Genomic DNA, 27,225 nt, shown 5'->3' on the forward strand with positions numbered 1-27,225 from the left:
AACCTTCACGTGGCCTTCATCTCCTACTGGTTCGATAACCTTGGTTTCTTTCTGAGGGAAAACGTACTGCTGTGCGCATCACACCTTCCGCTTGGGGTTCCCAACAGACGTGTGCATCACGCGCCATCAGTCTCTTTGATATTTTTTTCATTACGATGCTTGATTATTAGTTTGATCGAACTATTTTTCGTAAAGTGTTTGAAGCAGGAACCCAGGAATAACTTATGTGGATACTACGTATGCGAGTTCATTCGCGATATGACCTGTCATAGGGACCCGGATGAGGCTATACAAGCCATTTGTGTACGTGAACAATATTTCACAATTAATTTTATTTTATTACCATCAATTGTTTTGAGTTCCATTCATATATAATGATTTTTTTTCAGATGGAATGCCTGCGGGACTCTCTCCTAACGGATGATCGCATACGAGTAATTCAATAGGAACTTGCGGGATTATCGGGAGTTCATAGATCTTGATCAACATCGTTAGGCATATTTGAAATAGATATAGTAAAGAGGTCCGACTTTATATTGTAAACATGCATTACGTGTACTGTATTTCATGAAGATGTCTATATATACATGACGATGTTTGTGATTTCTTGAATGATGTATGCATAGTAGAATTGAATGAATAATATAAAATCCTGAAACTCTTCCGCGGCAGAGAAACGCTGCTCCACACTAAACCTCTGTCGCGGCAGAGAAATGGCCATTTTCTCTACCGCGACAGAGACCCTATAATCCCGGTTCGTCTCACGAACCGGGACCAAAGGTCCTCCACCACGAGCCCCCTGGCCGCACAATGTGGCAGGGCCTTTGGTCCCGGTGTATATTTGAACCGGGTCCCGACTGTTTAGTCCCGGTTTAAAAACCGGGACTGGAGGCCCTTATGGATCGGGACTGAAAGCATGTTTTCTACTAGTGATTTTTTTTTCTATCGAGTGATGCATGCAGCCAAATGGTTATTTATAAAGAAAGGGTTTTCTGTTTTCGTGCCTGATACATCTCCGACGTATCGATAATTTCTTATGTTCCATGCCACATTATTGATGTTATCTACATGTTTTATGCACACTTTATGTCATATTCGTGCATTTTCTGGAACTAACCTATTAACAAGATGCCGAAGTGCCAGTTCCTGTTTTCTGCTGTTTTTGGTTTCAGAAATCCTAGTAACGAAATATTCTCGGAATCGGACGAAATCAACGCCCAAGTTCCTATTTTCACCGGAAGCATCCAGAACACCCGGGAAGGACCAGAGGGGGGGCACTGGGCCCCCAGACCATAGGCCGGCGTGGCCCAGGCCCTGGCCACGCCGCCCTATGGTGTCGTCGCCCCTTCGACCCTCCTGCGCCGCCTCTTCGCCTATTTAAAGCCCCTGGATCGAAAACCCTGATACGCTTGACGAAAACCACCGAAACCTTCCAGAGCCGCCGCCATCGCGACGCCAAGATCTGGGGGACAGGAGTCTCTGTTTCGGCACGCTGCCGGAGCGGGGAAGTGCCCCCGGAAGGCTTCTCCATCGACACCGCTGCCATCTCCACCGCCATCTTCATCACCGCTGCTGCTCCCATGAGGAGGGAGTAGTTCTCCATCGAGGCTCGGGGCTGTACCGGTAGCTATGTGGTTCATCTCTCTCCTATGTACCTCAATACAATAATCTCATGAGCTGCTTTACATGATTGAGATTCATATGAGTTTGTATCACAATTTATCTATGTGCTACTCTAGCAAAGTTATTAAAGTAGTTCTATTCCTCCTGCACGTGTGTAAAGGTGACAGTGTGTGCACCGTGTTAGTACTTGGTTTATGCTATGATCATGATCTCCTGTAGATTATGAAGTTAACTATTGCTATGATAATATTGATGTGATCTATTCCTCCTACATATGCATGAAGGTGACAGTGTGCATGCTATGTTAGTACTTGGTTTAGTTGTATTGATCTATCTTACACTATAAGGTTACTTAAATATGAACAAATTGTGGAGCTTGTTAACTCCGGCATTGAGGGTTCGTGTAATCCTACGCAATGCGTTCATCATCCAACAAAAGTGTAGAGTATGCATTTATCTATTCTGTTATGTGATCAATGTTGAGAGTGTCCACTAGTGAAAGTGTAATCCCTAGGCCTTGTTCCTAAATACTGCTATCGCTGCTTGTTTACTGTTTTACTGTGTTACTACAGCTGCAATACTACCACCATCAACTACACGCCAGCAAGCTATTTTCTGGCATCGTTGCTACTGCTCATATATTCATACCACCTGTATTTCACTATCTCTTCGCCGAACTAGTGCACCTATTAGGTGTGTTGGGGACACAAGAGACTTCTTGCTTTGTGGTTGCAGGGTTGCATGAGAGGGATATCTTTGACCTCTTCCTCCCTGAGTTCGATAAACCTTGGGTGATCCACTTAAGGGAAAACTTGCTGCTGTTCTACAAACCTCTGCTCTTGGAGGCCCAACACTGTCTACAGGAAAAGGAGGGGGAAGTAGACATCAAGCTATTTTCTGGCGCCGTTGCCGGGGAGGAAAGGTAAAAGGTACTCACACTCCGGACCTCGGCTACCAAGCTATTTTCCGCCGTTGTAAGTACTCGAAGCTATTTCCTTTAGATTCTGCAATTGCATCTTTTTGTTTCTTGTTTACACTAGTAAGGCATAATGGACAACAATGAGCTTTTTACTCTATTTCCTGATTTAAGACATGGATGGTTTGATCCGAAAATTAAAAAACCCATGGAACATATTAATATGAACACTTTGAACACCATTGTTGCTAATGATATGGAAAATTCTAAGCTTGGGGAAGCTGGTTTTGATGAGCATGATCTTTTTAGTCCACCAAGCATTGAGGAGAAAATTTTCTTTGATGATACTTTACCTCCAATTTATGATGATTATAATGATAGTAGTCTTTTGTTGCCACCTACTATGGAGAGTAAATTTGATTATGATTACAATATGCCTCCTATATTTGATGATAGCTACTTTGTTGAATTTGCTCCCACTATTACTAATAAAATTGATTATGCTTATGTGGAGAGTAATAATTTTATGCATGAGACTCATGATAAGAATGCTTTATGTGATAGTTATATTGTTGAGTTTGCTCATGATGCTACTGAAAGTTATTATGAGAGAGGAAAATATGGTTGTAGAAATTTTCATGTTACTAAAATACCTCTCTATGTGCTGAAATTTTTGAAGCTACACTTGTTTTATCTTTCTATGCTTGTTACTTTGCTCTTCATGAACTTGTTTATTTACAAGATTCCTATGCATAGGAAGTGGGTTAGGCTTAAATGTGTTTTTAATTTGCTTCTTGATGCTCTCTTTTGCTTCAAATACTATTTCTTGCGAGTGCATCATTAAAACTGCTGAGCCCATCTTAATGGCTATAAAGAAAAGAACTTCTTGGGAGATAACCCATGTGTTATTTTACTACAGTACTTTGTTTTATATTTGTGTCTTGGAAGTTGTTTACTACTGTAGCAACCTCTCCTTATCTTAGTTTTGTGTTTTGTTGTGCCAAGTTAAGCCGTTGATAGAAAAGTAAGTACTAGATTTGGATTACTGCGCAGTTCCAGATTTCTTTGCTGTCACGAATCTGGGTCCACCTCCCTGTAGGTAGCTCAGAAAATTAAGCCAATTTACGTGCATGATCCTCAGATATGTACGCAACTTTCATTCAATTTGAGCATTTTCATTTGAGCAAGTATGGTGCCATTTTAAAATTCGTCAATACGAACTGTTCTGTTTTGACAGATTCTGCCTTTTATTTCGCATTGCCTCTTTTGCTATGTTGGATGAATTTCTTTGATCCATTAATGTCCAGTAGCATTATGCAATGTCCAGAAGTGTTAAGAATGATTGTGTCACCTCTGAATATGTTAATTTTTATTGTGCACTAACCCTCTAATGAGTTGTTTCGAGTTTGGTGTGGAGGAAGTTTTCAAGGATCAAGAGAGGAGTATGATGCAACATGATCAAGGAGAGTGAAAGCTCTAAGCTTGGGGATGCCCCGGTGGTTCACCCCTGCATATATCAAGAAGACTCAAGCGTCTAAGCTTGGGGATGCCCAAGGCATCCCCTTCTTCATCGACAAATTATCAGGTTCCTTCTCTTGAAACTATATTTTTATTCGGTCACATCTTATGCACTTTACTTGGAGCGTCTGTATGTTTCTTGTTTTTGTTTTTGTTTGAATAAATGCTTGTGTGGGAGAGAGACACGCTCCGCTGGTTCGTATGAACACATGTGTTCTTAGCTCATAGTATTCATGGCGAAGTTTCCTCTTCGTTAAATTGTTATATGGTTGGAATTGGAAAATGATACATGTAGTAATTGCTATAAATGTCTGGGGTAATGTGATACTTGGCAATTGTTGTGCTCATGTTTAAGCTCTTGCATCATATACTTTGCACCCATTAATGAAGAAATACATAGAGCTTGCTAAAATTTGGTTTGCATAATTGGTTTCTCTAAGGTCTAGATAATTTCTAGTATTGAGTTTGAACAACAAGGAAGACGGTGTAGAGTCTTATAATGTTTACAATATGTCTTTTATGTGAGTTTTGCTGCACCGGTTCATCCTTGTGTTTGTTTCAAATAACCTTGCTAGCCTAAACCTTGTATCGAGAGGGAATACTTCTCATGCATCCAAATCCTTGAGCCAAACAACACTATGCCATTTGTGTCCACCATACCTACCTACTACATGGTATTTCCTGCCATTCCAAAGTAAATTGCTTGAGTGCTACCTTTAAACAATTCAAAATTTATCACCTCTGATTTGTGTCAATATTTTATAGCTCATGAGGAAGTATGTGGTGTTTATCTTTCAATCTTGTTGGGCAACTTTCACCAATGGACTAGTGGCTTCATCCGCTTATCCAATAATTTTGCAAAAAGAGCTGGCAATGGGATTCCCAGTCCCAAATTAATTAACAAAAATAGACACTCCTCCATGGTATGTGATTGTTGGACGGCACCCGAAGGATTCGGTTAGCCATGGCTTGTGTAAGCAAAGGTTGGGGGGAGTGTCATCATCATAATAAAACTAAAATAAAAAGGCACTCCTTCATGGTATGAGATTGTTGGCAGGCACCCGAAGATTCGGTTAGCCATGGTTTGTGAAAGAAAGGTTGGAAGGAGTGCCACCCAAAATAAAATAAAATGGGAGCCGCTCTTTGAAGGTTTGTCTGGCAAGGGGGTTAAAGTACCCGCTACCATTCGTTGACAACAACATACACCTCTCAAAACTTTATTTTTATGCTCTCTTTATGTTTTCAAAATAGAAGCTCTAGCACAAATATAGCAATCGATGCTTTCCTCTTTGAAGGACCATTCTTTTACTTTTATTGTTGAGTCAGTTCACCTATTTCTCTCCACCTCAAGAAGCAAACACTTGTGTGAACTGTGCATTGATTCCTACATACTTGCATATTGCACTTATTATATTACTCTATGTTGACAATATCCATGAGATATACATGTTACAAGTTGAAAGCAACCGCTGAAACTTAATCTTCTTTTGTGTTGCTTCAATGCCTTTACTTTGAATTATTGCTTTATGAGTTAACTCTTATGCAAGACTTAATTGATGCTTGTCTTGAAGTGCTATTCATGAAAAGTCTTTGCTTTATGATTCACTTGTTTACTCATGTCATATACATTGTTTTGATCGCTGCATTCACTACATATGCTTTACAAATAGTATGATCAAGATTATGATGGCATGTCACTCTAGAAATTATCTGTGTTATCGTTTTACCTGCTCGGGACGAGCAGAACTAAGCTTGGGGATGCTGATACGTCTCCGACGTATCGATAATTTCTTATGTTCCATGCCACATTATTGATGTTATCTACATGTTTTATGCACACTTTATGTCATATTCGTGCATTTTCTGGAACTAACCTATTAACAAGATGCCGAAGTGCCAGTTCCTGTTTTCTGCTGTTTTTGGTTTCAGAAATCCTAGTAACAAAATATTCTCGGAATCGGACGAAATCAACGCCCAAGTTCCTATTTTCACCGGAAGCATCCGTAACACCCGGAAGGACCAGAGGGGGCACTGCCCCAGCACCATAGGCCGGCGCGGCCCAGGCCCTGGCCGCGCCGCCCTATGGTGTCGTCGCCCCTTCGACCCTCCTGCGCCGCCTCTTCGCCTATTTAAAGCCCCTGGATCGAAAACCCTGATACGCTTGACGAAAACCACCGAAACCTTCCAGAGCCGCCGCCATCGCGATGCCAAGATCTGGGGGACAGGAGTCTCTGTTCCGGCACGCTGCCGGAGCGGGGAAGTGCCCCCGGAAGGCTTCTCCATCGACACCGCTGCCATCTCCACCGCCATCTTCATCACCGCTGCTGCTCCCATGAGGAGGGAGTAGTTCTCCATCGAGGCTCGGGGCTGTACCGGTAGCTATGTGGTTCATCTCTCTCCTATGTACCTCAATACAATAATCTCATGAGCTGCTTTACATGATTGAGATTCATATGAGTTTGTATCACAATTTATCTATGTGCTACTCTAGCAAAGTTATTAAAGTAGTTCTATTCCTCCTGCACGTGTGTAAAGGTGACAGTGTGTGCACCGTGTTAGTACTTGGTTTATGCTATGATCATGATCTCCTGTAGATTATGAAGTTAACTATTGCTATGATAATATTGATGTGATCTATTTCTCCTACATATGCATGAAGGTGACAGTGTGCATGCTATGTTAGTACTTGGTTTAGTTGTATTGATCTATCTTACACTATAAGGTTACTTAAATATGAACAAATTGTGGAGCTTGTTAACTCCGGCATTGAGGGTTCGTGTAATCCTACGCAATGCGTTCATCATCCAACAAAAGTGTAGAGTATGCATTTATCTATTCTGTTATGTGATCAATGTTGAGAGTGTCCACTAGTGAAAGTGTAATCCCTAGGCCTTGTTCCTAAATACTGCTATCGCTGCTTGTTTACTGTTTTACTGTGTTACTACTGCTGCAATACTACCACCATCAACTACACGCCAGCAAGCTATTTTCTGGCACCGTTGCTACTGCTCATATATTCATACCACCTGTATTTCACTATCTCTTCGCCGAACTAGTGCACCTATTAGGTGTGTTGGGGACACAAGAGACTTCTTGCTTTGTGGTTGCAGGGTTGCATGAGAGGGATATCTTTGACCTCTTCCTCCCTGAGTTCGATAAACCTTGGGTGATCGACTTAAGGGAAAACTTGCTGCTGTTCTACAAACCTCTGCTCTTGGAGGCCCAACACTGTCTACAGGAAAAGGAGGGGGAAGTAGACATCAGTGCCCCTAGTTCGTTAGTTGTACTCAGTTTTCACCAGCCGCTTAACTTTTCATCAGTTTTCCCCTCCCTCTAGTTTGAAACCCCACGCAGACGCTCGGACGGGAGGGTTGCCGTCTGGTCAGAGGCTTTGACCGTTACCGGTGACGGCTAGGGAGCCACGGTGGTTTTGAATTGAACGTTTCTTTTGAATTGTGTTGACTATTGACTGGAGGAGCTCACCCAAATCTTTCCCCTCCGCCCGAGACTGGAGGAGCTCACACACCGCCCCTCCGCCACCACGCCGTCCTGCGCTCCTACCTTATGGCGTCGTGCGCCGCCGAGCCGCCCCCGCCCCCACCACCACCTCCGGGAGGCGGAGAGGGCTCCGCCTCCACTAGATCTAGATCTACCCCTATCGCGGTAGAATTTGTACAGCCGTCTGGTGTGCCGATTCTTCCCCTCAACCGCGGAGAAGATTGGGAATCGGAGGGATCTAACGCATGGATTCCATCTGAGTAAGCATCGTCTGCCTATGTGAATTAACAGTAGGCAGTTTTTGAGCGCCAATCGTTGTTGCTCAACTAACTGCGCTGCTTTTCGAATAGGATTGATCCAGCGCTGGCTTTTCGGCTGGTGGTTAGGCTGGATTCTAGCTTTACGCGTGATTCTAAACGCAATAAGAGTGGGTTTTGGTTCCCTGCGGTGGTTGCAACCACCATCTCGTTGAGGGATTTGAAAGCTAACATCTACGATAAGTACACCTGGAGCTCTCGCGATGCAGTTCATTTCGAATATTTCAACAGCACGGAGCGAAGATTTGTTCCACTAATTTCTGACGACAATGTGGGAATTCTTTTTTGCTTTGAATGCTTCTTGCCGGTTCGGTAAAATTCGTATCCATGTGGACAGGGGCCAGGCATCATCTGGTGCTGGGGCATCATCAGGTGGTCGGGCATCATGTCTCTCTACTGCTGCTGCCTCTGCTAATAGTGTGCGCCGCGGCACTCCTTGTAGGTCCACAGCAGCACCATCTGTCCCCAGTGCTAGTGGTAGCCAGATCGTTCCTGCGGTCGATGTGGAGGACGATGCAGAGATTGGGGATCAGTCTCCTCAAGATGATGAGGATGAGTTCATGTTTCGTGAATTGGTAGATCGATGCAGTAAGCAGGCAATGGAGGATCAATACATGGAAGATATTGCTTTTGGTGCCAGATTTGATGACACGGATGATGAAGAGAAGAATGAGAACAATGACAGCCTCGTTTTAGCCGATTACGAAGGTGATGACTTGCCAACAATTGAGTGGAACAGGGACGATCCTCAGCTTGCAGAAGGCACCGTATTTCAAACGATGATGGACTGCCGTAATGCAATTACTACATATTGCCTTCTCTCTAAGAATAATTATGAGGTTATTAAAAGTGAGCCAGGTAGGTTCACAGTTAAATGCCCATACAAGAGGTGTAGGTGGAGGCTGCATGCATCCACAATGCGCAGAAGCAGCTTGGTTCAGGTACTACGTCAACCAGTTGTGTATTTTAGATCACGGTGTAAAATTTGTTAACTATTACTGACATCCCTTATCATTATGTTTCAGATAAAAAGAATAAGCAGGTCCATAGGTGTCCACCTCGAGGGGGAGAGCCAGAGGTGAAAACAAAGCTAGCGAAGACTAGGTGGTTGGTAGATATAATCCTAGATTGGCTGAGAGAAACTCCTTCACTTGGTCCAACAAACACTCCAGAAAAAGATGGTTGAGAAGTTTCAAATAAAAGTACCTTACATGAGGATGTTCTATGCAAAGGAAATGGCTCTTGACAAGATCAATGGTCCATGGAATGAAAGCTTTCAGTTGCTTTACACTTTCAAAGCTGAAGTGGAGATGGCTAGTCCAGGTAGTGTTGTAGCGATAGACAAGCATACAGTTCCCTACAAATTGAAAAGCGGGAAGGTAATGCACAAGGAATGTGTTAGAAGGGCTTTTGTTTGTTTCAAAGCTTGCTGGAAAGGCTTTCTGGACGGTTGCATGCCTTATTTGGCCGTGGATGCAATAGCTCTTCATGGCAGGTTTAAAGGACAGCTAGTTGCTACTACTGCAGTTGATGGACATAGTTGGATGTTCCCTGTTGCTTATGGAGTTTTGGAGGTTGAGTCAGAGGAAAGTTGGACTTGGTTTCTGCAGAATTTGCGCGACCTTATAGGTCATCCACCAGGACTTGTTATCCACACAGACGCTTGCAAAGGTTTGGAGAGTGCGGTAGAAGTAGTATTCCCTAGAGTGGAGCATAGGGAATGTCTGCGACACTTGGTACAAAATTTTACAAATAAATTCAAGGGTAAAGTTTTTACTGACAACCTATGGCCACCTTCATACACATGCAGCTCTAGGAAGCATCTGTTTCATTTGGATGTGTTGTATAAACAAAAACCTGGGGTGAATGAGTACTTGGATGAACATCATGGTAGGGTGTGGTCAAGAAGCCAATTCAATGAAATTTGCAAGATGGACTATGTAACAAGTAACCTTGCGGAGAGTTTCAATTCAAAGGTCAAGTCATTGAAAGGGCTTATGCTGTGGCAAATATTTGATAAGATTAGGCAGATGATCATGATAAAGATCGATCTGTGTCAAAGAATTGCATCCACAAAATATGCTGGCCATCTCATGCTCCCATCTTTGATTAAGTCTTTGCATGACAGGGCAAAACAATTGAAGATGCAATGCGTCAGAAACGAAATGGAGGCTGAGGTAACCTACACTGACAGTAAAAACAGGCAGTGGAGGTATCCAATGAGTTTGGTTGATAGGACATGCCATTGTAGGGGATGGCAGATCCGTGGGATACCCTGCATACACGCATTGTTTTTCATGGGTGTTATAGGGGTGAAGAAGGTGAAGTTGATCAGTATGTGTCAGAGTATTTCTTTGTTGCCAAATTTAGGGCTGCATATGCTATGAATGTTCCTACCTTGTTGGGAAAAGACCAATGGATGAAAGTCGATCCAGGCTTCAAACTGTACTCTCCAGTTTTTACTAGACCGGCAGGTAGGCCGAGGAAGAATAGGATCAGAGCTAGTGCAGAGGGTGGTGCACCGATTCGAAAACGTAAGTGCAAATGTTGTGGAATCCCTGGACACATTGGTAGGCTTTGTAAAAATGGAGTTGACCCAGCTTTTGGAATGGAAGATCAGGCGGGAGCAACAAATGCAGAGGAGAATGAAGCAGCAATTCAACTTGAGGAGATTAAAGCTGCAATTCAACATGAGGAGATTGAAGCAGCAATTCAACATGAGGAGATTGAAGCAGAAATTCAACATGAGGAGATTGAACCGATGGATCGAGAGTAGAGGGAACAGATGGATGTAGAGCTGCTTGAACCGATGGATCGAGAGCAGAGGGAACAGATGGATGTAGAGCTGCTTCAACCGATGAGTTGAGAGGAGAGGGAACAATATCATCGAGATTGCATCGAAAGTGGTATGGCCCAGTTTAGTGCTAACTTCGAAGAGCAGATGGCAGAAGAAAAAGCACAAGCTTCGCAGAAGAAGAAGAACAATAAAGAGGGCAAAAGGAAGGCAGACACCGGTAATATCCCTGGTAGGGTTACCCGGAGTAAGGTGGTGGCCCCAGCGAGTCACACCAGGAGCAAGAGAAAGATTTTATTCTGAACAACTAATTTGAATTGGGGATCCCTTTGTGTTGAACAATTTGAATTTGTATGAACAATTTGTATTGGGGTTCCCTTTGTATTGGGGATCCCTTTGTGTTGAAAAATTTGAATTTGTATGAACAATTTGTATTGGGGTTCCCTTTGTATTGGGGATTCCTTTGTGTTGAACAATTTGAATTTGTATGAACAATTTGTATTGGGGTTCCCTTTGTATTGGGGATCCCTTTGTGTTGAATAATTTGAATGTAGGGATCCCTTGAATGTATGTGTTAAGCCACATTTATCATTTTCTCTAGGGTTTAGGGTTTTAGGGTTTAGGGTTTAATTCAAAATAATTCAAAACATGGTGGAACCTTCCCATGGAGTCTTGTTATGTTAACTACAACCTAGAGAAATAATAATAGAAAAGGAAATATAGAGATATGAAGTTTTTATGCCAAAAGCTTCAAAACCACTTCCTAGTCCATGAGCTACTAGCTATGAAGATGCAGGGCTTTCTGCTCAATACACCTCCCAAATAACCACTATCCTTACAAACTTTGTCCAAATGAGTCCAAATTCGTCACACTTGTGTATCTTTGAATTGCAAACAATATCACGTCGGCCAAAATGTAATATATTGTTCAAATAACACAATTTTACAATTTTTATGCCAAAAGCTTCAATTTCCCTTAGTCCCTTTATTATTTGGGTGCCCCTGTTTTACTTAGTGTTACTCAGATTTCCCCCTCCGGGCCCACTTGTTTTACTCAGTCCTACTCAGTTTTGCCCTTCCGATAAACATTTCCTCACTTTTCCCCCTCTTAGTTCTACTCAGTTTTCCTCACTTGTACTCACTGGCTGATCTCTGATTGATCGAGATGTATGTCACTCGGATCTTGGTTGGTTGAAAGCTCAACGAACGCTTGCACCGTTCGATCATTTATGATCGGACGACCTGTATATCTCTCTCTACCACGATGGACGCATATGGAGAGAAGAGCAGAGCACATACCTACCAACCCTGGCAGTCGCATATTCCTGTTGCATCTTCCTCTCTCCTATTTCCTCTCTTACCGACGGTCGTGGCGGCGCAGATCTAACCGTGCGTGCGGCGGCCTGCGGTGGCACGGATCTAACCGTGCGGCGGCGAGGATCTAACCGTGTGGCGGCGCGGATCTAACCGTGCGGTGATGTCTACGGGTGCTTCTATTCTTGTAGACAGTGTTGGGCCTCCAAGAGCAGAGGTTTGTAGAACAGCAGCAAGTTTCCCTTAAGTGGATCACCCAAGGTTTAACGAACTCAGGGAGGAAGAGGTCAAAGATATTCCTCTCAAGCAACCCTGCAATCACAAAGCAAGAAGTCTCTTGTGTCCCCAACACACCAAATACACTTGTCAGATGTATAGGTGCACTATTTCGGCGAAGAGATAGTGAAATACAAGTGGTATGAATGAATATGAGCAGTAGTACGGCGCCAGAAAAGTGCTTGCTGGCGTGCAGTTGATGGTAGTAATATTGCAGGCAGTATAAATGCAGTAAAACAGTAAACAAGCAGCGATAGCAGTATTTAGGAACAAGGCCTAGGGATCATACTTTCACTAGTGGACACTCTCAACATTGATCACATAACAGAATAAATAGATAGATGCTAGACTCTACACCCTCTTGTTGGATGATGAACACCACTAACTGTGTAGGATTACACGAACCCTCAATGCCGGAGTTAACAAGCTCCACAATATTCAATGTTCATATTTAAATAACCTTAGAGTGCATGACAGATCAACATAACCAAACCAAGTACTAACATAGCATGCACACTGTCACCTTCACACTACGAAAGGAGGAATAGATCACATCAATACTATCATAGCAATAGTTAACTTCATAATCTACAAGAGATCACAATCATAGCCTACGCCAAGTACTACACGATGCACACACTGTCACCATTACACCGTGCAGGAGGAATAAACTACTTTAATAACATCACTAGAGTAGCACACAGATAAATTGTGATACAAAACACATTGCAATCATAAAGAGATATAAATAAGCACTTCACTATGCCATTCATAACAGTGAATAAGTATTCTGTGAAATATAGCCTAAGAGACCCACACGGTGCACACACTGTCACCTTTACACACGTGGGACAAGGAGTCTCCGGAGATCACATAAGTAAAATCCACTTGACTAGCATAATGACATCTAGATTACAAGCATCATCATATGAATCTCAATCATGTAAGGCAGCTCATGAGATTATTGTATTGAAGCACATAGGAGAGAGATGAACCACATAGCTACCGGTACAGCCCCGAGCCTCGATGGAGAACTACTCCCTCCTCATGGGAGACAGCAGCGTTGGTGAAGATGGCGGTGGTGTCGATGGAGAAGCCTTCCGGGGGCACTTCCCCGTCCCGGCGGCGTGCCGGAACAGAGACTCCTGTCCCCCAGATCTTGGCTTCGCGATGGCGGCGGCTCTGGAAGGTTTTCTCTGGTTTCGTCGATCGTGGTAGGGTTTTCGCGACGGAGACTTTAAGTAGGCGGAAGGGCAAGGTCGGTGGAGTCCTGGTGGGGCCACACACTAGGCCGGCGCGGCCAGGGCTTGGGCCGCGCCGCCCTACTGTGTCCCCACCTCGTGGCCCCACTTCGTTTCCCCTTCGGACTTCTGGAAGCTTCGTGGAAAAATAGGACCCTGGGCGTTGATTTCGTCCGATTCCGAGAATATTTCCTTACTAGGATTTCTGAAACCAAAAACAGCAGAATACAGCAACTGGCCCTTCGGCATCTCGTCAATAGGTTAGTTCCGGAAAACGCATAAATATGACATAAAGTATGCATAAAACATGTAGATATAATCAATAATGTGGCATGGAACATAAGAAATTATCGATACATCGGAGACGTATCAGCATCCCCAAGCTTAGTTCCTGCTCGTCCCGAGCAGGTAAACGATAACAAAGATAATTTCTGGAGTGACATGCCATCATAACCTTGATCATACTATTGTAAGCATATGTAATGAATGCAGCGATCAAAACAATGTAATGACATGAGTAAACAACTGAATCATAAAGCAAAGACTTTTCATGAATAGTACTTCAAGACAAGCATCAATAAGTCTTGCATAAGAGTTAACTCATAAAGCAATAAATCAAAGTAAAGGTATTGAAGCAACACAAAGGAAGATTAAGTTTCAGCGGTTGCTTTCAACTTATAACATGTATATCTCATGGATAGTTGTCAATGTAAAGTAATATAACAAGTACAATATGCAAGTATGTAGGAATCAATGCACAGTTTACACAAGTGTTTGCTTCTTGAGGTGGAAAGAGATAGGTGAACTGACTCAACATAAAAGTAAAAGAAAGGTCCTTCAAAGAGGAAAGCATCGATTGCTATATTTGTGCTAGAGCTTTTATTTTGAAAACATGAAACAATTTTGTCAACGGTAGTAATAAAGCATATGTATCATGTAAATTATATCTTACAAGTTGCAAGCCTCATGCATAGTATACTAATAGTGCCCGCACCTCGTCCTAATTAGCTTGGATTAACACGGATTATCATTGCATGACATATCTTTCAACCAAGTGTCACAAAGGGGCACCTCTATGCCGCCTATACAAGGGTCTAAGGAGAAAGTTCGCATTGGATTTCTCGCTTTTGATCATTCTTCAACTTAGACACCCATACCGGGACACCATAGACAACAGGTAATGGACTCCTCTTTTAATGCTTAAGCATTCAACAGTTAATATTCTCATAAGAGATTGAGGTTTTATGTCCAAACTGAAACTTCCACCATGATTCATGGCTTTAGTTAGCGGCCCAATGTTCTTCTCTAACAGTATGCATACTCAAACCATTTGATTGTGAAAACCGCCCTTACTTCAAACAAGATGAACATGCATAGCAACTCACATGATATTCAACAAAGAGTTGATGGCGTCCCCAGGAGCATGGTTATCGCACAACAAGCAACTTAATAAGAGATAAAGTGCATAAGTACAAATTCAATACCACAATAGTTTTTAAGGCTATTTTGTCCCATGAGCTATATATTGCAAAGGCGAATGATGGAAATTTAAAGGTAGCACTCAAGCAATTTACTTTGGAATGGCGGAGAAATACCATGTAGTAGGTACGTATGGTGGACACAAATGGCATAGTGGTTGGCTCAAGGATTTTGGATGCATGAGAAGTATTCGCTCTCGATACAAGGTTTAGGCTAGCAAGGTTATTTGAAACAAACACAAGGATGAACCGGTGCAGCAAAACTCACATAAAAGACATATTGTAAACATTATAAGACTCTACACCGTCTTCCTTGTTGTTCAAACTCTTTACTACAAATTATCTAGACTTTAGAGAGACCAAATATGCAAACCAAATTTTAGCAAGCTCTATGTATTTCTTCATTAATAGGTGCAAAGTATATGATGCAAGAGCTTAAACATGAGCACAACAATTGCCAAGTATCAAATTATTCAAGACCTTTTAGAATTACTACATGTAGCATTTCCCGATTCCAACCATATAACAATTAACGAAGCAGTTTCAACCTTCGCCATGAACATTAAAAGCTAAGAACACATGTGTTCATACGAACCAGCGGAGCGTGTCTCTCTCCCACACAAGGATGAACTTATTCAAACATAAACAAAAACAAAAACAAACAGACGCTCCAAGTAAAGTACATAAGATGTGATGGAATAAAAATATAGTTTCAGGGGAGGAACCTGATAATGTTGTCGATGAAGAAGGGGATGCCTTGGGCATCCCCAAGCTTAGACGCTTGAGTCTTCTTAAAATATGCAGGGGTGAACCACTGGGGCATCCCCAAGCTTAGACTTTTCACTCTTCTTGATCATAGTATATCATCCTCCTCTCTTGACCCTTGAAAACTTCCTCCACACCAAACTCGAAACAAACTCATTAGAGGGTTAGTGCATAATCAAAATTTCACATGTTCAGAGGTGACACAATCATTCTTAACACTTCTGGACATTGCACAAAGCTACTGGAAGTTAATGGAACAAAGAAATCCATCCAACACAGCAAAAGAGGCAATGTGAAATAAAAGGCAGAATCTGTCAAAACAGAACAGTCCGTAAAGACGAATTTTAAAATGGCACCAGACTTGCTCAGATGAAAATTCCCAAATTGAATGAAAGTTGCGTACATATCTGAGGATCACGCACGTAAATTGGCAGATTTTCTGAGTTACCTACAGAGAATTCTGCCCAGATTCGTGACAGATGCATGTAAACTGTTTCTCGCAGCGAATCCAAATCTAGTATTGACTTTACTATCAAAGACTTTACTTGGCACAACAATGCAATAAAATAAAGATAAGGAGAGGTTGCTACAGTAGTAACAACTTTGAAGACTCAAATACCAACTAAAAGTACTGTAACAAAATAAACACATGGGTTATCTCCCAAGAAGTTCTTTCTTTATAGCCATTAAGATGGGCTCAATAATTTCAATGGTGCATTCCCAAGAAATAAGAGTTGAGCCAAAAGAGAGCATCAAGAAGAAAATTCAAAACACATTTAAGCCTAAAATGCTTCCTATGCATAGGAATCTTGTAAATAAACAAGTTCATGAAGAGCAAAGTAACAAGCATAGGAAGATAGAACAAGTGTAGCTTCAAAAATTTCAGCACATAGAGAGGTGTTTTAGTAACATGAAAATTTCTACAACCATATTTTCCTCTCTCATAATAACTTTCAGTAGCAACATGAGCAAACTCAACAATATAACTATCACATAAAGCATTCTTATCATGAGTCTCATGCATAAAATTATTACTCTCCACATAAGCATAATCAATTTTATTAGTTGTAGTGGGAGCAAATTCAACAAAGTAGCTATCATTATTATTCTCATCATCAAATATAGGAGGCATATTGTAATCATAATCAAATTTATCCTCCATAATAGGCGGTACTAAAAGACCAATATCATTATAATCATCATAAATAGGAGGCAAAGTATCATCAAAGTAAATTTTCTCCTCAATGCTTGGGGGACTAAAAATATCATGCTCATCAAAGCCAGCTTCCCCAAGCTTAGAATTTTCCATATCATTAGCAACAATGGTGTTCAAAGCGTTCATACTAATATGTTCCATAGGTTTTTTAATTTTTGCATCAAACCATCCATGTCTTAAATCAGGAAATAGAATAAGAAGCTCATTGTTGTCCATTATGCCTAACTAGTGTAAACAAGAAACAAAAAGATGCAATTGCAGGATCTAAAGGAAATAGCTTCGAGCAAACACACAACGGCAACAGAAAAGTACTTTACCTGGGACCGGAGTATGAGTGCCTTTTACCTTTCCTCCCCGGCAACGGCGCCAGAAAAGTGCTTGATGTCTACGGGTGCTTCTATTCTTGTAGACAGTGTTGGGCCTCCAAGAGCAGAGGTTTGTAGAACAGCAACAAGTTTCCCTTAAGTGGATCACCCAAGGTTTATCGAACTCAGGGAGGAAGAGGTCAAAGATATTCCTCTCAAGCAACCCTGCAATCACAAAGCAAGAAGTCTCTTGTGTCCCCAACACACCAAATACACTTGTCAGATGTATAGGTGAACTAGTTCGGCGAAGAGATAGTGAAATACAAGTGGTATGAATGAATATGAGCAGTAGTACGGCGCCAGAAAAGTGCTTGCTGGCGTGCAGTTGATGGTAGTAATATTGCAGGCAGTATAAATGCAAGAAACAAGAAACAAGCAGCGATAGCAGTATTTAGGAACAAGGCCTAGGGATCATACTTTCACTAGTGGACACTCTCAACATTGATCACATAACAGAATAAATAGATAGATGCTAGACTCTACACCCTCTTGTTGGATGATGAACACCACTAACTGTGTAGGATTACACGAACCCTCAATGCCGGAGTTAACAAGCTCCACAATATTCAATGTTCATATTTAAATAACCTTAGAGTGCATGACAGATCAACATAACCAAACCAAGTACTAACATAGCATGCACACTGTCACCTTCACACTACGAAAGGAGGAATAGATCACATCAATACTATCATAGCAATAGTTAACTTCATAATCTACAAGAGATCACAATCATAGCCTACGCCAAGTACTACACGATGCACACACTGTCACCATTACACCGTGCAGGAGGAATAAACTATTTTAATAACATCACTAGAGTAGCACACAGATAAATTGTGATACAAAACACATTGCAATCATAAAGAGATATAAATAAGAACTTCACTATGCCATTCATAACAGTGAATAAGTATTCTGTGAAATATAGCCTAAGAGACCCACACGGTGCACACACTGTCACCTTTACACACGTTGGACAAGGAGTCTCCGGAGATCACATAAGTAAAATCCACTTGACTAGCATAATGACATCTAGATTACAAGCATCATCATATGAATCTCAATCATGTAAGGCAGCTCATGAGATTATTGTATTGAAGCACATAGGAGAGAGATGAACCACATAGCTACCGGTACAGCCCCGAGCCTCGATGGAGAACTGCTCCCTCCTCATGGGAGACAGCAGCGTTGGTGAAGATGGCGGTGGTGTCGATGGAGAAGCCTTCCGGGGGCACTTCCCCGTCCCGGCGGCGTGCCGGAACAGAGACTCCTGTCCCCCAGATCTTGGCTTCGCGATGGCGGCGGCTCTGGAAGGTTTTCTCTGGTTTCGTCGAACGTGGTAGGGTTTTCGCGACGGAGACTTTAAGTAGGCGGAAGGGCAAGGTCGGTGGAGTCCTGGTGGGGCCACACACTAGGCCGGCGCGGCCAGGGCTTGGGCCGCGCCGCCCTACTGTGTCCCCACCTCGTGGCCCCACTTCATTTCCCCTTCGGACTTCTGGAAGCTTCGTGAAAAAATAGGACCCTGGGCGTTGATTTCGTTCGATTCCGAGAATATTTCCTTACTAGGATTTCTGAACCAAAAACAGCAGAAAACAGCAACTGGCCCTTCGGCATCTCATCAATAGGTTAGGTCCGGAAAACGCATAAATATGACATAAAGTATGCATAAAACATGTAGATATCATCAATAATGTGGCATGGAACATAAGAAATTATCGATACGTCGGAGACGTTGATGTCTACGGGTGCTTCTATTCTTGTAGACGGTGTTGGGCCTCCAAGAGCAGAGGTTTGTAGAACAGCAGCAAGTTTCCCTTAAGTGGATCACCCAAGGTTTATCGAACTCAGGGAGGAAGAGGTCAAAGATATCCCTCTCATGCAACCCTGCAACCGCAAAGCAAGAAGTCTCTTGTGTCCCCAACACACCTAATAGGTGCACTAGTTCGGCGAAGAGGTAGTGAAATACAGGTGGTATGAATAAGTATGAGCAGTAGTAACGGCGCCAGAAAAGTGCTTGCCGGCGTGCAGTTGATGGTAGTAATATTGTAGGAAGTAAACATGTAACAGAACAGTAAACAAGCAGCGATAGCAGTATTTAGGAACAAGGCCTAGGGATCATACTTTCACTAGTGGACACTCTCAACATTGATCACATAACAGAATAAATAGATAGATGCTAGACTCTACACCCTCTTGTTGGATGATGAACACCACTAACTGTGTAGGATTACACGAACCCTCAATGCCGGAGTTAACAAGCTCCACAATATTCAATGTTCATATTTAAATAACCTTAGAGTGCATAACAGATCAACATAACCAAACCAAGTACTAACATAGCATGCACACTGTCACCTTCACACTACGAAAGGAGGAATAGATCACATCAATACTATCATAGCAATAGTTAACTTCATAATCTACAAGAGATCACAATCATAGCCTACGCCAAGTACTACACGATGCACACACTGTCACCATTACACCGTGCAGGAGGAATAAACTACTTTAATAACATCACTAGAGTAGCACACAGATAAGTTGTGATACAAAACACATTGCAATCATAAAGAGATATAAATAAGCACTTCACTATGCCATTCATAACAGCGAATAAGTATTCTGTGAAATATAGCCTAAGAGACCCACACGGTGCACACACTGTCACCTTTACACACGTGGGACAAGGAGTCTCCAGAGATCACACAAGTAAAACCCACTTGACTAGCATAATGACATCTAGATTACAAGCATCATCATATGAATCTCAATCATGTAAGGCAGCTCATGAGATTATTGTATTGAAGCACATAGGAGAGAGATTAACCACATAGCTACCGGTACAGCCCCGAGCCTCGATGGAGAACTACTCCCTCCTCATGGGAGACAACAGCGTTGATGAAGATGGCGGTGGTGTCGATGGAGAAGCCTTCCGGGGGCACTTCCCCGTCCCGGTGGCGTGCCGGAACAGAGACTCCTGTCCCCCAGATCTTGGCTTCGCGATGGCGGCAGCTCTGGAAGGTTTTCTCTGGTTTCGTCGAACGTGTTAGGGTTTTCGCGACGGAGGCTTTAAGTAGGTGGAAGGGCAAGGTCGGTGGAGTCACGAGGGACCCACACAACAGGGCGGCGCGGGCCCTAGCCTGGCCGTGCCGCCTTAGTGTGGCGCCACCTCGTGGCCCCACTTCGTATCTCCTCCGATCTTCTGGAAGCTTCGTGTGAAAATAGGACCCTGGGCGTTGATTTCGTCCAATTCCGAGAATATTTCCTTACTAGGATTTCTGAAACCAAAAACAGCAGAAAACAGGAACTGGCCCTTCGGCATCTCGTCAATAGGTTAGTTCCAGAAAACGCATAAATATGACATAAAGTATGCATAAAACATGTAGATATCATCAATAATGTGGCATGGAACATAAGAAATAATCGATACGTCGGAGACGTATCAGCATCCCCAAGCTTAGTTCCTGCTCGTCCCGAGCAGGTAAACGATAACAAAGATAATTTCTGGAGTGACATGCCATCATAACCTTGATCATACTATTGTAAGCATATGTAATGAATGCAGCGATCAAAACAATGGTAATGACATGAGTAAACAAATGAATCAGAAAGCAAAGACTTTTCATGAATAGTACTTCAAGACAAGCATCAATAAGTCTTGCATAAGAGTTAACTCATAAAGCAATAAATCAAAGTAAAGGTATTGAAGCAACACAAAGGAAGATTAAGTTTCAGCGGTTGCTTTCAACTTATAACATGTATATCTCATGGATAGTGTCAATGTAAAGTAATATAACAAGTGCAATATGCAAGTATGTAGGAATCAATGCACAGTTCACACAAGTGTTTGCTTCTTGAGGTGGAGAGAGATAGGTGAACTGACTCAACATAAAAGTAAAAGAAAGGTCCTTCAAAGAGGAAAGCATCGATTGCTATATTTGTGCTAGAGCTTTGGTTTTGAAAACATGAAACAATTTTGTCAACGGTAGTAATAAAGCATATGTATCATGTAAATTATATCTTACAAGTTGCAAGCCTAATGCATAGTGTACTAATAGTGCTCGCACCTTGTCCTAATTAGCTTGGGTTAACACTGATCATCATTGCATAACATATGTTTCAACCAAGTGTCACAAAGGGGTACCTCTATGCCGCCTGTACAAGGGTCTAAGGAGAAAGTTCGCATTGGATTTCTCGCTTTTGATCATTCTTCAACTTAGACACCCATACCGGGACAACATAGACAACAGATAATGGACTCCTCTTTTAATGCTTAAGCATTCAACAACAGTTAATATTCTCATAAGAGATTGAGGTTTATGTCCAAACTGAAACTTCCACCATGATTCATGGCTTTAGTTAGCGGCCCAATGTTCTTCTCTAACAGTATGCATACTCAAACCATTTGATTGTGAAAACCGCCCTTACTTCAGACAAGACGGACATGCATAGCAACTCACATGATATTCAACAAAGAGTAGTTGATGGCGTCCCCAGAAAACATGGTTACCGCACAACAAGCAACTTATTAAGAAATAAGACACATAAGTACATATTCTTTACCACGATAGTTTTTAAGCTATTTTATCCCATGAGCTATATATTGTAAAGGTAAAGAATGGAATTTTAAAGGTAGCACTCAAGCAATTTACTTTGGAATGGCGGAGAAATACCATGTAGTAGGTAGGTATGGTGGACACAAATGGCATAGTGGTTGGCTCAAGGATTTTGGATGCATGAGAAGTATTCCCTCTCGATACAAGGTTTAGGCTAGCAAGGTTTATTTGAAACAAACACAAGGATGAACCGGTGAAGCAAAACTTACATAAAAGACATATTGTAAACATTATAAGACTCTACACCGTCTTCCTTGTTGTTCAAAACTCAAAACTAGAAATTATCTAGACTTTAGAGAGACCAAATATGCAAACCAAATTTTAGCAGGCTCTATGTATTTCTTCGTTAATAGGTGCAAAGTATATGATGCAAGAGCTTAAACATGAGCACAACAATTGCCAAGTATCACATTATCCAAGACATTTTAGAATTACTACATGTAGCATTTCCCGATTCCAACCATATAACAATTAACAAAGCAGTTTCAACCTTCGCCATGAACATTAAGAATAAAGCTAAGAACACATGTGTTCATACGAACCAGCGGAGCGTGTCTCTCTCCCACACAAGGATGAACTTATTCAAACATAAACAAAAACAAACAGACGCTCCAAGTAAAGTACATAAGATGTGACCGAATAAAAATATAGTTTCAAGAGAAGAAACCTGATAAGTTGTCGATGAAGAAGGGGATGCCTTGGGCATCCCCAAGCTTAGACGCTTGAGTCTTCTTGAAATATGCAGGGGTGAACCACCGGGGCATCCCCAAGCTTAGAGCTTTCACTCTTCTTGATCATAGTATATCATCCTCCTCTCTTGACCCTTGAAAACTTCCTCCACACCAAACTCGAAACAACTCATTAGAGGGTTAGTGCACAATAAAAATTTACATGTTCAGAGGTGACATAATCATTCTTAACACTTCTGGACATTGCACAAAGCTACTGGAAGTCAATGGAACAAAGAAATCCATCCAACACAGCAAAAGGGGCAATGCGAAATAAAAGGCAGAATCTGTCAAAACAGAACAGTCCGTAAAGACGAATTTTAAAGTGGCACCAGACTTGCTCAGATGAAAAAGCTCAAATTGAATGAAAGTTGCGTACATATCTGTGGATCACGCACGTAAATTGGCAGATTTTTCTGAGTTACTTACAGAGAATTCTGCCCAGATTCGTGACAGACAGAAATCTGTTTCTGCGCAGTAATCCAAATCTAGTATTAACCTTACTATCAAAGACTTTACTTGGCACAACAATGCAATAAAATAAGATAAGGAGAGGTTGCTACAGTAGTAACAACTTCCAAGACTCAAATATAAAACAAAAGTACTGTAGCAAAATAAACACATGGGTTATCTCCCAAGAAGTTCTTTCTTTATAGCCACTAGTGGTTGGGGCGCCCCATGGGGCGCCTCCTCACCGTACGGTGGCTGTCCAATCCCGTCCCAATAGCAGTCATATTTTATTTTATAGTATGTTTGTCTGTTTTTTCACCACTCCTACCCCTAACGCTGCCCTCGTCAATACGAAAAAATACAGGTTACGGGAAAAGCAATAGTCAATCAGGCTGTAGGAAAAGCAAACGTTACATGTTACATCCCCTGTTCATGATTTTTCGTCTAGTGGCTAGGTTACAACTCATACACCCATATACACCCCTACACAGCTACACACAGCTTAGCTGGAGTCTTTTTAATGAACGTGGATTAATCTAAATCTACCTTAAGTAGTACCTGTTACCAGAAAACCGTCCTCCTTGCCATACGGTAGCAGCCCAATCTCATCATCCCAATCACTGTCCAATTTCATTTTCTGTTGGTTCCTTTTTGTCGTATGCTTGATCAATTCTTCTGAGGGACCGTCGCAGTTCTCTTTGTTCACAATTTTCCTGTTGGCATGCTACTCCTGTCCAGTCTTCGATGTGAAAGCTCTCAGATGCTTCATCAAGTCATGGGAGGTACATGTCTTGGACCTTGGCATGCAAATCCGCATGGTCGTCTTACCAGGAAACTGTCATGTCATCCTATCATCATCGATTAATTCTGCCAAAAAAGGGAAAAGAGAAAGGCCTCTGTAAATGGTGTGATCTCTAATTACGACCGAAATAATAATAAAATGAGTAGGCAATAAGCATGATAATAGTTTCATCAATGAAATAATTCATCCTAAATGAGCTATATAAATAACTAACATGACGATAAGCATGTGCAAAAGTTTTGTTTAATATCAAAATAGGTGTAACCCTTTCTAACAGAAATTAGAATGCAAAAGAGAGTTGAACCCAACTCAATGCGGATATTAAAACATAATGAGCAATAGAGGAAAACAAGTTCATTCAGTTCACATAACATTCTTCAATAATAGAACAATGTGGTTTTTTCGGCCCAAGAAGGTAAATCAACTCAAGTCTGCGCATCATGAAAGATGAAGTACCTTACATAAAAATAATGAAATGTGGTGCTAAATTATGTATGGCACCATGGTGAACATAGATCCTTACTTCATCCTATTACCTAGAATAATTAGACTTATGAAGGGCTAATCATCGCCCCAAATACGACACCCGTTGGCAGACTATGGAGAGATGGAAGATACATCAAATCTATCTCCAGCCTAAAAAAGAGAAGGCCGAAAGGCATTGTAGAAAATGAATATGGTGCAAGACTAACTTAAGAAAGTTAGTACAAGGGAATCTTATGATGAAGCAGGTAGGAGCTCACATTCCTTTTCTTTTTAGAAACTTCATTATACTCTGGTCGGACCTCTACCATCCAATTGTCCTAGTGTTCATAACCTATATCTGGTAGAGGCAACAATCTTGCAGCGTCTTATTTATCTCTAAATACTCAGGAATGTAACTACCCCAAACATTTTCTACAATGGAGATAAATGCTATGGATACACCCTAAGATGAAAAATGTATCATTAGTATGCATTAGAGTCTCTCTGAAATAGATTATCATATAATCTTTTAACAATACTGCTAATACATATTGTAGCAAGAATTACAATAAATTGGAAGGAATGTCGTTGTACCAATGTACCTATACTATATATGGCATTCTGTCAATGGAAGAATAAAAATGTTTAGAGCAGCAGAGCAGTGCACCAATGTACCTACACCGTTCTCACATGAACAATAATTTACCTGAGCTTCTTCGAAAAAAGCCATTTAAGGAAGACGTACACACGCGATTGGAACTATGTCAAGTATCTGATGGACATGACAAGACAATCTTGGCATTATTAGATATATAGGAGCAGACGCACAAATTTAACAGAGTTAATAGTGGTGCAGAAGGTAGTTTCTCCAGACCTGATTATCCCAGAATCGATGTATGAACAGAAGCAAAATGTTTAAAGAAACCCCGGTCAATAAGCAATTAGATGAACTCAAAACAATTTGGAGTGCCCCACCACTCCTAGGATGATCTTTGGCCATATCTAAATTTTGTTCTTTGTGTCGTATGAATCAAGAAGTTATGGAATAACAACATTGTATGCATTCCTTCAAATGCAGAAAAAGGAAAATGCTACCACTATAAAGTCATAGTACCCTGACCTATTTATTGTTACCCCTAATTATGAGCTATAATAGAAAACGTGGACCATGATCAACATGATTTTTCAAGAAGAACTGAAGAAGCAAAATAAGACAGGTAGATTGTACGTTGCAAGAAAATAGTATGTAAGAATACCTTGTCTGGTCTGTAATCATTTCTGGAGGATCAGGTGGGCTGGCAATGAACAGGGAAGCTTACATCATCCAAACCCATTTCTTAAAATTTTCATGAACTTCTGATCACCTGCAAAAGAACAAAAGGTTAGATTCTTACCAGAACAAAAATTTCATGGTGGCAGGTTAACAAATTTATTTATTGTGGGAAGCAAATAAAGCAGACAGTCCTAGAACAGTATGCAAATAGAGAAAATATTTGACCAAATTTTCATGAAAATAACATGTAAATCTTTTAAATTAATTACCTCAATTCCCACATAGGGAGCCACCTGAATTCCAACTAATTGAACATTCTCATCCAAACTTTGCTACACATACAGTTTCTGTCATGCGGATCTCATCAAGTTTCAGCTAGGTCTAGATACAGAGAAATCATGAGGTCGAGTTTGTGAACATCATCTGTGTAAGTAGATGGTTTTTTAACAAATTCAGACAGTGTATGAGGCGTATGATACTCCTTACACGGACGGCCAATGCATGAATGCCTATGGCAACATGTGGAATATGATACAGTGAATGAAATATGAAATCCAAGGTGTATCCTGATTGGTTCACTTTTTTTTTGCATCGTACATAAAAACAAATGGAACCATCATCTTACCTAGTTTTAAATTTTATCCGTTCATGCCAATTGGTTTCTTCGAGCTCAGATATTGCTTTTCTACAGATTTCTGAAGATAGCTCATTATCTATTGTCTTATCTGGAAATTTTACACTTCACTGATGCTCCGCAGCCAACCTACAAAGTGAACCAAACTTGAAGTTCTACAAAGTGATGATGCCACACATTTCAGTATTTTAGAGCTTCTGTACAATTATTTGTTTGTACGGTTAAGCAAGCAAAAAAGATTCAACGACATCATAAGCGACAAAATATTTTGCGTGATTACTCAGGCTGTCTAATTATACCGCCAGGAGCGAAAAACGCTCTAACAAAGTCACAAATCAATCATAAATTCTAATTAACAACTAAATGTCACTTAAGCCATGGCTGAAAAGAAAATTGAATAAGAGGGAGAGACAGAGAGCTCACCACAATGACCACCCAAGTGCACCCATGGGCCACGATTGCATTTGCTCGCCAGTGACGTGCGCTGTCTATGAGCATGTGTAGGCAGTCAAAAAAACATCAAGCAAATAGATTCAGCTGTATGAAGCATAACAACAAACATGTAGAGGGCCCTAACACAAAAATTATATGCCAAAGATTTTTTGCATCAATTATTTGTGTGAAATCAGTCGGTCTAAAGATTAATTTCCTGTACACACTGTACCCAGGACGTAGCAAGCTAAACACAACTTATCATGGTCACTGGAGCACCCACGTGGGAAAATAAAATTGAAGTTCATTGCTTGTCTTGTCTGCATACTCTGAAGTCTGAACGGTGTGCACCTCCATCAAGTAAAACAACCTTCTGATCCTGCTGAAACGATGCACAAATCAGGTTGTGTAAAGGATTGAGGAGAGGGGAAAACAAAGAAAAACAGATCGAACGCTGAAATGGAAAATTCGGAGAAAAGACGTTGTTCTAGGAGATGAGAT

At 41.4% G+C, this 27,225-nt stretch overlaps 1 long non-coding RNA gene across 5 annotated transcripts; it reads right to left on the reverse strand.

Moving 5' to 3' along the window:
- Positions 1–23,493: 23,493 nt before the first annotated feature.
- Positions 23,494–27,104, reverse strand: LOC127307133 (uncharacterized). 5 transcript variants are annotated; one of them, XR_011747362.1, is made up of 7 exons: positions 27,008–27,104; positions 26,716–26,864; positions 26,284–26,421; positions 25,928–26,039; positions 25,642–25,749; positions 25,092–25,387; positions 23,505–23,985 (listed from the first exon to the last, which is right to left on the reverse strand). It is a non-coding gene; the product is annotated as an uncharacterized lncRNA (long non-coding RNA). The 5 variants fall into 5 exon arrangements; XR_011747361.1 differs by lacking the exon at positions 27,008–27,104 and having other exon boundaries at positions 23,494–23,985; positions 24,457–25,387; positions 26,716–26,971; XR_011747360.1 differs by lacking the exon at positions 27,008–27,104 and having other exon boundaries at positions 23,506–23,985; positions 26,716–26,971.
- Between the last annotated feature and the right edge of the window lie 121 nt (positions 27,105–27,225).

The sequence above is a fragment of the Lolium perenne genome, chromosome 6 (assembly GCF_019359855.2).
Source record: "Lolium perenne isolate Kyuss_39 chromosome 6, Kyuss_2.0, whole genome shotgun sequence".
NCBI classification, from domain to species: Eukaryota; Viridiplantae; Streptophyta; class Magnoliopsida; order Poales; family Poaceae; genus Lolium; species Lolium perenne.